The 7695-nt window shown below is 40.4% G+C and overlaps 1 long non-coding RNA gene across 1 annotated transcript; it reads left to right on the top strand.

Moving 5' to 3' along the window:
- The first annotated feature begins 542 nt into the window (after positions 1–542).
- LOC143661733 (uncharacterized) lies at positions 543–5768 on the top strand. The gene is made up of 3 exons (XR_013164788.1): positions 543–710; positions 961–1065; positions 3606–5768. It is a non-coding gene; the product is annotated as an uncharacterized LOC143661733 (long non-coding RNA).
- The last annotated feature ends 1927 nt before the right edge of the window (positions 5769–7695 follow it).

The raw sequence follows: 7695 nt of genomic DNA, 5'->3' as shown, positions 1-7695 counted from the left end.
TCAATAAGATATGCACAAATAAAATTATACTATTGGCCAAGTTCCATTATTTCTATACTGATGATATTTGGCTCCTCTTTATTTTAATCACTAGAGGGCAGAAAACTTGCAGGGGTCATATATAACCAGTAAGACAGGAGACAAGATTTCAAATCCCTTTATCTTAACATTTTAAGATATTTTATCTTTATCTTAAACATACTAATTAGTCAGCATTTCAGCCCAAGAAATAAAGGGTTGATTCCAGTTCACATTGTTTTGATATAGGCACAACTTGAATCACAAAGTGCTTCAAATAAAGCCTAGAGCCCAAAGTGACAGTTAAAGGAGGCTGTGCTAGTCTGAATCTGTTGTGTATAACCCAGAGAAGCCATGTCCTTTAATCCTCATTCAATATTGCTGGGTGGAACCTTTTTGATTGTTTCCATGGAGATGTGACCCACCCAATTGTGGGTGGTAACTTTTGATTAGATGGTTTCCAGGGAGAGCATCTCCACCCATTCAAGGTGGGGTTGCTTACTGGAGCCCTTTAAGAGAGAACCATTTTAGAAAGAGCTTTAGAGCCACGAGAGCCACCGGAACACATAAAGCCAACAGAAAGGACAGAGCCCTGGGGAAGCCATTGAAGAGAAAGCTAGCAGATCTTGCAATGTGCCTTCCCAGATGAAAGAGAAACCGTGAATGTCATCGGCCCTTTCTTTAGAGTTAAGGTATTTTTCCTCTGATGCCTTAATTTGGACATTTTCACGGCCTTAGAATTGTAAACTTGCAACTTGCTAAATCCCCCTTTTGAAAAGCTGTTGTATTTCTAGTATATAGCAAACTGCAAAAGAGGCCCTCTTGCGCCATCGGCCTTTAATTCAGCACAATGGAACATTCCTTCCTCAAAAAGGTTCTGAGCCTGTGGGTGTGAGGAATGCTGTCCACAGCTGACTTCAGCCTTGTCCACCCTCTCCCCAGGGCTTGCTGGGAGACTTGGGAAACGCCACAGAGCCTGCTGAAACCTGCACTGCTGGTAGAAAACAGACGGTCCACAGCTTCCGCAGTAACTGTTTGGCAGAACAGGTGTATAGTTAATTATTATGCGTTTCTTCATCCTTTCAGAATTTATAAACCCTGTTTCAAGGTCAGGACATGGTTTTCTGTACTTTGAATAGATTATCTATTCCAAAAATTACTTAATTTTACTTTTCTTTTTTCTGTTTTTTTTTTTTTTTTTTTTTTAGAGAACTAGGTATGTAGCTGTAAGGTAAAAACCAACAACCAAATTTGAAAGAGATGGTAAATAGTCTAAACCTGTTTTCCTTAAATATTTCTTTTTCACCCTGGGTTTCTTAAAGCTTCTTAAGATTTTTTTTAATTTGTTTGTTTGTTTGTTGGAGTTATTATTATATGACAGGTACTCTACTAACAACTTAGCACCTGCTAACTTTCATTTTCACAATGACCATATGAAGAAGAAATTTCATTTCCATTCTTATATTACACACTAGAGGACAGAAAAATTGCAGGGGTCATATATAACCATTAGGACATGAACTGAGATTTCAGTCTGGCCTGTCTTGATTTGAAACCCCTTTATCTTAAATATTTTATGATTTTGCCTCTGAAGTATATTCCTGCAGTGGATTGGCTCAGATTACAAAATGATCTAGGTATTTCATTGTCTCAGTCGAGTTCCCTAGAAGGATGATTACAAATAAAAACACTATTTCAGAAATGCATTACCTTGTCATTTCCTTTACTTTTTTTCAAGGGTCTCATGAAATAAGACGCTACATTTCAAAGCACTGAACTAAAAACCCCAAGTAATTATTTTCACCCAAATTCTATTTTACCTAAAGGGAAACTTGTATAATTAAGGAAGAGGAGGGCGTACCCCTATTTTCCCCAAACAAAGCGCTTCTAAACAATCAGAATTTTGTAGTGACATGCTAAAATTATGATGGCTTTCTATTTTATTCCAGTGTAGTACAAACATTTTATACTAGAAATTTCAAATTATCAATGTCGAAATGCCATAGGATAGATAGATTCAACACTTGTGATCCCCTTGGAAATACTGAACTGTTTATATGTTACATCTCTTCTTTTCCCGAGGGTTGCTCCCCAAAATTGTCGCCAATATCATCAATTCCCTGTGCCCTCCACCCTCACACATGCACGCGTGCACACACACGTACACACATACACACACACATCGCAATCTCATTCTTCAAGAAGTAATGAATAGAGTATTTGAATACGCAGCTAATTAAATGCACTTAGCCTACATCGTTATCAGCTTTCTATTCAGTTTAATGTATATTCTTTCACCTACGTAATCAAGGCGTAAACCTCAAAGCTGTCAACACTGCTGCCCAAATAATCAAAGCAGTTCCTGGTTAATAAAGAAACAATATGCACACAAAGTACGTCTATATCCTTATGAATTTATATATGGCTAGAAGTTCTTCAATATTCTTTCTATGAATTTCTGATCATTCAGCATTGCCAAAAAGAGAGTGGAATATAGACAAATATTTTCTTATGCCAGATTACGCCATCACTTAAATGTTTTCTATTTTAAAAAAGGTTTACCTAACAAACCTGTTATGCATTTTAAAGAGAGCCTTCACAATCATATGTAACAAAGCAGTACATACCAGAACAAAATAGATATGTTCCTTTTTAAAAGGGTATCAAATATAAAATTTCAAATATTACCATTGAAATGGCTGTTAATGTCATCTGAATGTTTTTCACAGGAGAAACGGGTAAATCCTTATTTGTTTTACAAATATATTTCACATTGATTACCAGATCACTATCAGTCTGGGAGGAATTATTTTTTTACCACCTTTCAATAAATATAAATAATCCTTGAGGAACAAAGTACATAATGAAAAGGACACAGGGATCGCCTCCTTTGCCACATGGGAACTTGCTAATCTGTGACCCGTTCACATCACCACAATTCTGAAGGGGAAAATTAGAATAGATGTGGCTGAGAAACAGAGGTTGCAGAGAAAGGATATGACATTTCTCAACCAAACCCAAAGTATTATGAAAATACATAATGCAGTGTAAGGTCCTTGCTAATAAAACAATGACCAGTGCAATTGAAATAAATATACCAGCATCAATGGTTAGAGGCAAAGCAAAATATGCACAGTGAAATTTCCTTTTAGATAAACAACACATTGCAGATTTATATTTATGTATTTCCACTAGGGTTGATAATAGGCTAAGGTTTATGTACATTGTAAACATTCAGGGTATGCAATCTTTTTAACATTACATGCTCTGCAGCAGGGAAATAGAACAGTGGACAAAGGACCAACGAAAAGTATGGATTCTTGAAAAAGTTTTTTCTAAAAATCATAAACTTTCTTTTAGTTTAGACTAGTGTAATGCTAATACTTAAACTAAAAAGATTAAATTATCAATATAGAAATTATACAGTGTAACAAAGGCAACCTTTATAGATTTAAAGTGATCTAACATCTCAACAACATAGTATTTTAAAAATGCCAAGATGTAGCACCATGGGACAAATATAATAGGCTATAAACCAACCTCCCATAACAACTAGAACAATTTCTCTTGCCATTCTCCACCTCTAGGCTCACCTCCACCCAAAGAAGATCTGGAGACCTTTCTACTCAACAACCTGTGTTTTGAAGCATTTATCACATGTCGTGAAAACGTGGCCGTGGGCTGAGCATGGCAGCAAAGCGCCTAGAGACTCAATTCATCTTCACTTAGAGTTATTAGAAAAAAAAAAGCAAACGTATCTTCACTAGATTGGGATGAAATGTATCCACATCATGGCAATATTAAGGACTTTTAATCGTCTATCCATAAGAAAAGATTAAAATGCCTCGGTTATGCGAGATTAAATGCTCATTCGGTAATTACAATGGACAGTATGTATTTCAATGTGGGAGAATTAAATTAAAAGAAAGACAACTCTGGAAAATGTACTAGTGGTAGAATTAGAGAGTGTTTCATCAGATCCTGATGTCGCTACAGTAATGAATCTGCCAAAAGATAATAATATTTTAGTGAAAGGTGTGATTGGATAAGTCACATTATTTATTAACTGTTACCCTAAAATATCACTTTTGTCTTATTATTAGGAACGGTTAGAGGGCAGCGGGGATGCCTGACACAAGGTATTAAAAATAGATTGTGTCGTCCATGGACCTGGAGAGGGGAGCTGCCGAGCCTGATAACATGGTCCACAGATGCCTCCGAGCCTGAAGCCCCCACAGCCTGTGAACGGAAAGGTCCTAACCGAGGCATCCAGCAGTTCTCCTTGTCTGCGTGTAGGTTCCCTGGGGTTGTGTCCTTTCCAAAGGCCCGAACAAAGAGCTGGTCTTTAATTTCTAAACTTGCTTTTCAAAGAATGGCAAATAGCTGCACACGTTTGAGAAGAATGCTGGAGACCAGAAAGATCAAGTGTATCAAAGTTGCTGGGAAAATCCCCCCAAAACTCCCTCCAGAGTTCAATGGCATCATCTTGGGAGGCAAAGTTTATATTGCCAATTTAACTAAGTGCTTAGATTCCAAAAACATGCATGTAATAAGGGCCATGCTGGCGAAAACAGATGCCACAAAGAACAAAACCGTTGAGACGGCTTCGAACGCAGCAGACCTGGAAGTTGGCAAAGCCACCTCTGCTTTCTGATTTCTGAGTGCCTGGAATTAATGTCCCGAAAGGATATTCATCTGAATAAAATCGAAACGGTGCTAACAAATTGACAGGCATTTAGCTGTTCATCCAGAAAATAAGAAGAAGGAAAAGAAAGTTGAAAAACAAAAACAAAAAACAAGAAAGAAAGGGGAGTGCGGGGAGAGAGAGGAAAGCAGAGAAGAAATGAGCATAGAGAACGGGAAAGGAAACTAACCAGCCCCGAATTCCCTCTCCTGCAATCCTGGGTAGATGGTAAAGAGCAAGCAGGAGGCGTCCTTGGTGTGGTGTCTGTCTCCACGTCTGGGGCAGGGGTGCTGCAGGCAGGCTAGAGGCAGCCTCACGTGTGGGGAGCGCGAGCCAAATGCTCAGGGCCTCCCGTTTATGCTGTCTGTGACCCATTTGGCACCTGAGGATTACAGATGAGGGAGGAGCCCTCCTTCCAGACAGGGAGAGCCGGCCCTCCCACGTCCCCGTCCGGCTGGGTGCGACCGGCACCCTGGTGGGCACAAGGACCTCGGGCTGACCGCGCAGCATCTGCCTGGGCGCAGCTCCCCGGAAGTGCGCGCTGGGGTCTTGTCACCTCTTCTTCAAAGACTTCAGAATGCAGTCCTAGACCGCTTGGGCCAGTAGATGATTTTTTTTTTCTTTTTTTTAGTAGATGATGTTTATCAACGGTGTCTCTCACCATTTTTATTTTCTTTCCCACTAATCACAACCTAAGAGATTGTTCCACTGGCCCTGATTATTAAAGCCCTGCATATATAAAATGCCAGACTTCGTTAAACAGGACTTTACATACTCAGAAAATGTTGATTAGATGGCACAGCAATATCCAAAATGTTGAAAATTCTAGTAAATTAACTTAAAAAAAAACAAAGTGCCTCGCCAGACATACACACTGTCACCCTCCTCCTGCTAAAATCCACACAATGACTTTGATTTTTATTGTGTTACCTGATTTAGTTGGTTTACAGTATGTCCCCAATCAATAGCAGGGCCCCCAATATTTTCTTTATTTAAAGGCCCATTTACAGCATTCGTTACATGAATCGCATCATTGCAGAGCTTGCCTAACTGATTTCTTTATTAAGAAATAATTCTTTTCCCACTTTTGTTTGTAAAACAAAGGTAGTAATGGAAACTGCCAGGAAAACAGCTAATAGCAACAAGAATCAGATACTCCAACCCGGAATATAACGTCAGTCATGTAAGTTCTGGGGCCCAGTACAAACTGATAATGTGGGACCCTTGTTCATGAAATAGGAAGGAAAGTTTTTTTCTCTGTTCCACCGACTCTGTTTTGACCTGTCGTGGTATTATTTTGTGGTTATTTAATGGTGTGCTTCTCCACGCATGGGGTGAAGACACCTGGGTGTGAGGGCCACTTGGGGAGTGAAGGACAGGCACGTGGCCTGGGTAGAAGAGGAGAAGGAGGGAAGCATCTGGAGGAGGAGGGGGGCAGCAGCTGGGTGGAGGAGGGGGAGGAGGAAAGCAGCTTGGAAGAGAAGGAGGAGGAGTAGGGGGAGGGGGAGGGCAGCAGCTGGAGAAGGAGGAGGGGGAGGGCAGCCTCAGAGCCGTCTGGCAGGCTGCAGCAGTGGCAGGAGCTCTCCCCCAGTATGGACTGCACAGTCCCCATCCCACTTCACTTAGAAAATACAAATTGAAAGCTAAAAATTTACAGAATTCAAGGTGATGACCACAAAGCATTAAACCCCAAGTGAGAGGCCCTTCTCATTACTGTTTACCAGTTCCTGTGTGACTGCACTGATTTTACCCCCTGAGGACTTCCATGGTTGAGAATTAACCTCAGTTATTTAATGAGACGACTGCCACTATACTTCATCTATTTTTTTTTTGATGTGTGGCCTTTTTTTTTAAAAGTATATAATATTAAATAGGCTCTTGAAATACTGAAAGTAGCAAGTTAATACTTAAGGGAACAAGAAGTTCCTAAAGACCAAGATTGGAAAAATAAAATTATCGTTAAGAATATTACCCACTAATATTTATAGTTGCTATTCTGATTGCCAGGCAAGTTCCCTTTAGTAGGAACATTTCCTCAGCAGCCAAATGCCACGGATTGGTCTCAATTAGACTCTGAATCAACAAAACGGTCCTAAAGACATTGAGGGACTGTAGGGCTGAATGGTGACCCCAGAACAATTTGGTCCTGCCTTCATCCCCACAACTTGTGAATGTGACCTTTTTGGGGGAAAGGATCTTTGCAGATGCAAGTAAGTTAAGGATCTGGAGATGAATTCAACCTGGGTTATCTGGGTAGACCCCAAATCCATGGCAAAAGTCTGGATAAGACAAGAGGAGAAGACACAGACACAGGAGAGAAGAAAAGCTCAGGTGATCTCCGGCAGACAGAGGAGTGATGCAGTGACAAGGCAAAAAATGCCTGGAGCCAGCAGAAGCTGGAAGAGGCAAGGAAGGATCTTTCCTTAGCGTCCTCAGAGGGAGTGTGGCACTGCCGACACCTTGATTTCACTCTTTCAGCCCCATAATGGTTAGAAAATGAGTGTCTGTTCTTTAAAGCCAAGTGTGTGTTAATTTGTTACCGAGCTCTAGGAAACTAATACAATGACAATTGGGAAACTTGAATACAGACTGCGTGTTGAATCATGTCATTACAATAAATATTTTCTTGGTTGTAGGCATGACGAATAATTGTGGGGTGATTTTTCATCACATATGGGAGCTCCTTTTGGATGAATTGGCGAAAGGTGAGCGAGAGAGGGAGGGAGAGACCAGGTGCAGCAAGGTGCTAACATTTGTGGACCTATCTAAGGGATCGTTGGGTGAATGAAAGGGCCACCAGCATTGACGTGGCCAGAAACTACTCCCAGGAGCATCCCCCTTTCTTGAGATATATTCAGGACTTTACAAAGAGTCAAAAGCAGAAGCAAGGGCTTTCTGGAAAAAAGGAAAATAATGGCACATAATCCTACGAAAGATGCAGTTTATGCAACAATTGGAATTAAGCTCATTTCAACCCAACAGAGATAGCCTGT

This window comes from Tamandua tetradactyla, chromosome 17 (assembly GCF_023851605.1).
Source record: "Tamandua tetradactyla isolate mTamTet1 chromosome 17, mTamTet1.pri, whole genome shotgun sequence".
In the NCBI taxonomy this organism is placed as follows: domain Eukaryota; kingdom Metazoa; phylum Chordata; class Mammalia; order Pilosa; family Myrmecophagidae; genus Tamandua; species Tamandua tetradactyla.
Note: the sequence above shows the minus strand (reverse complement) of the source record. Positions and strands in the feature narration are given on the sequence as shown.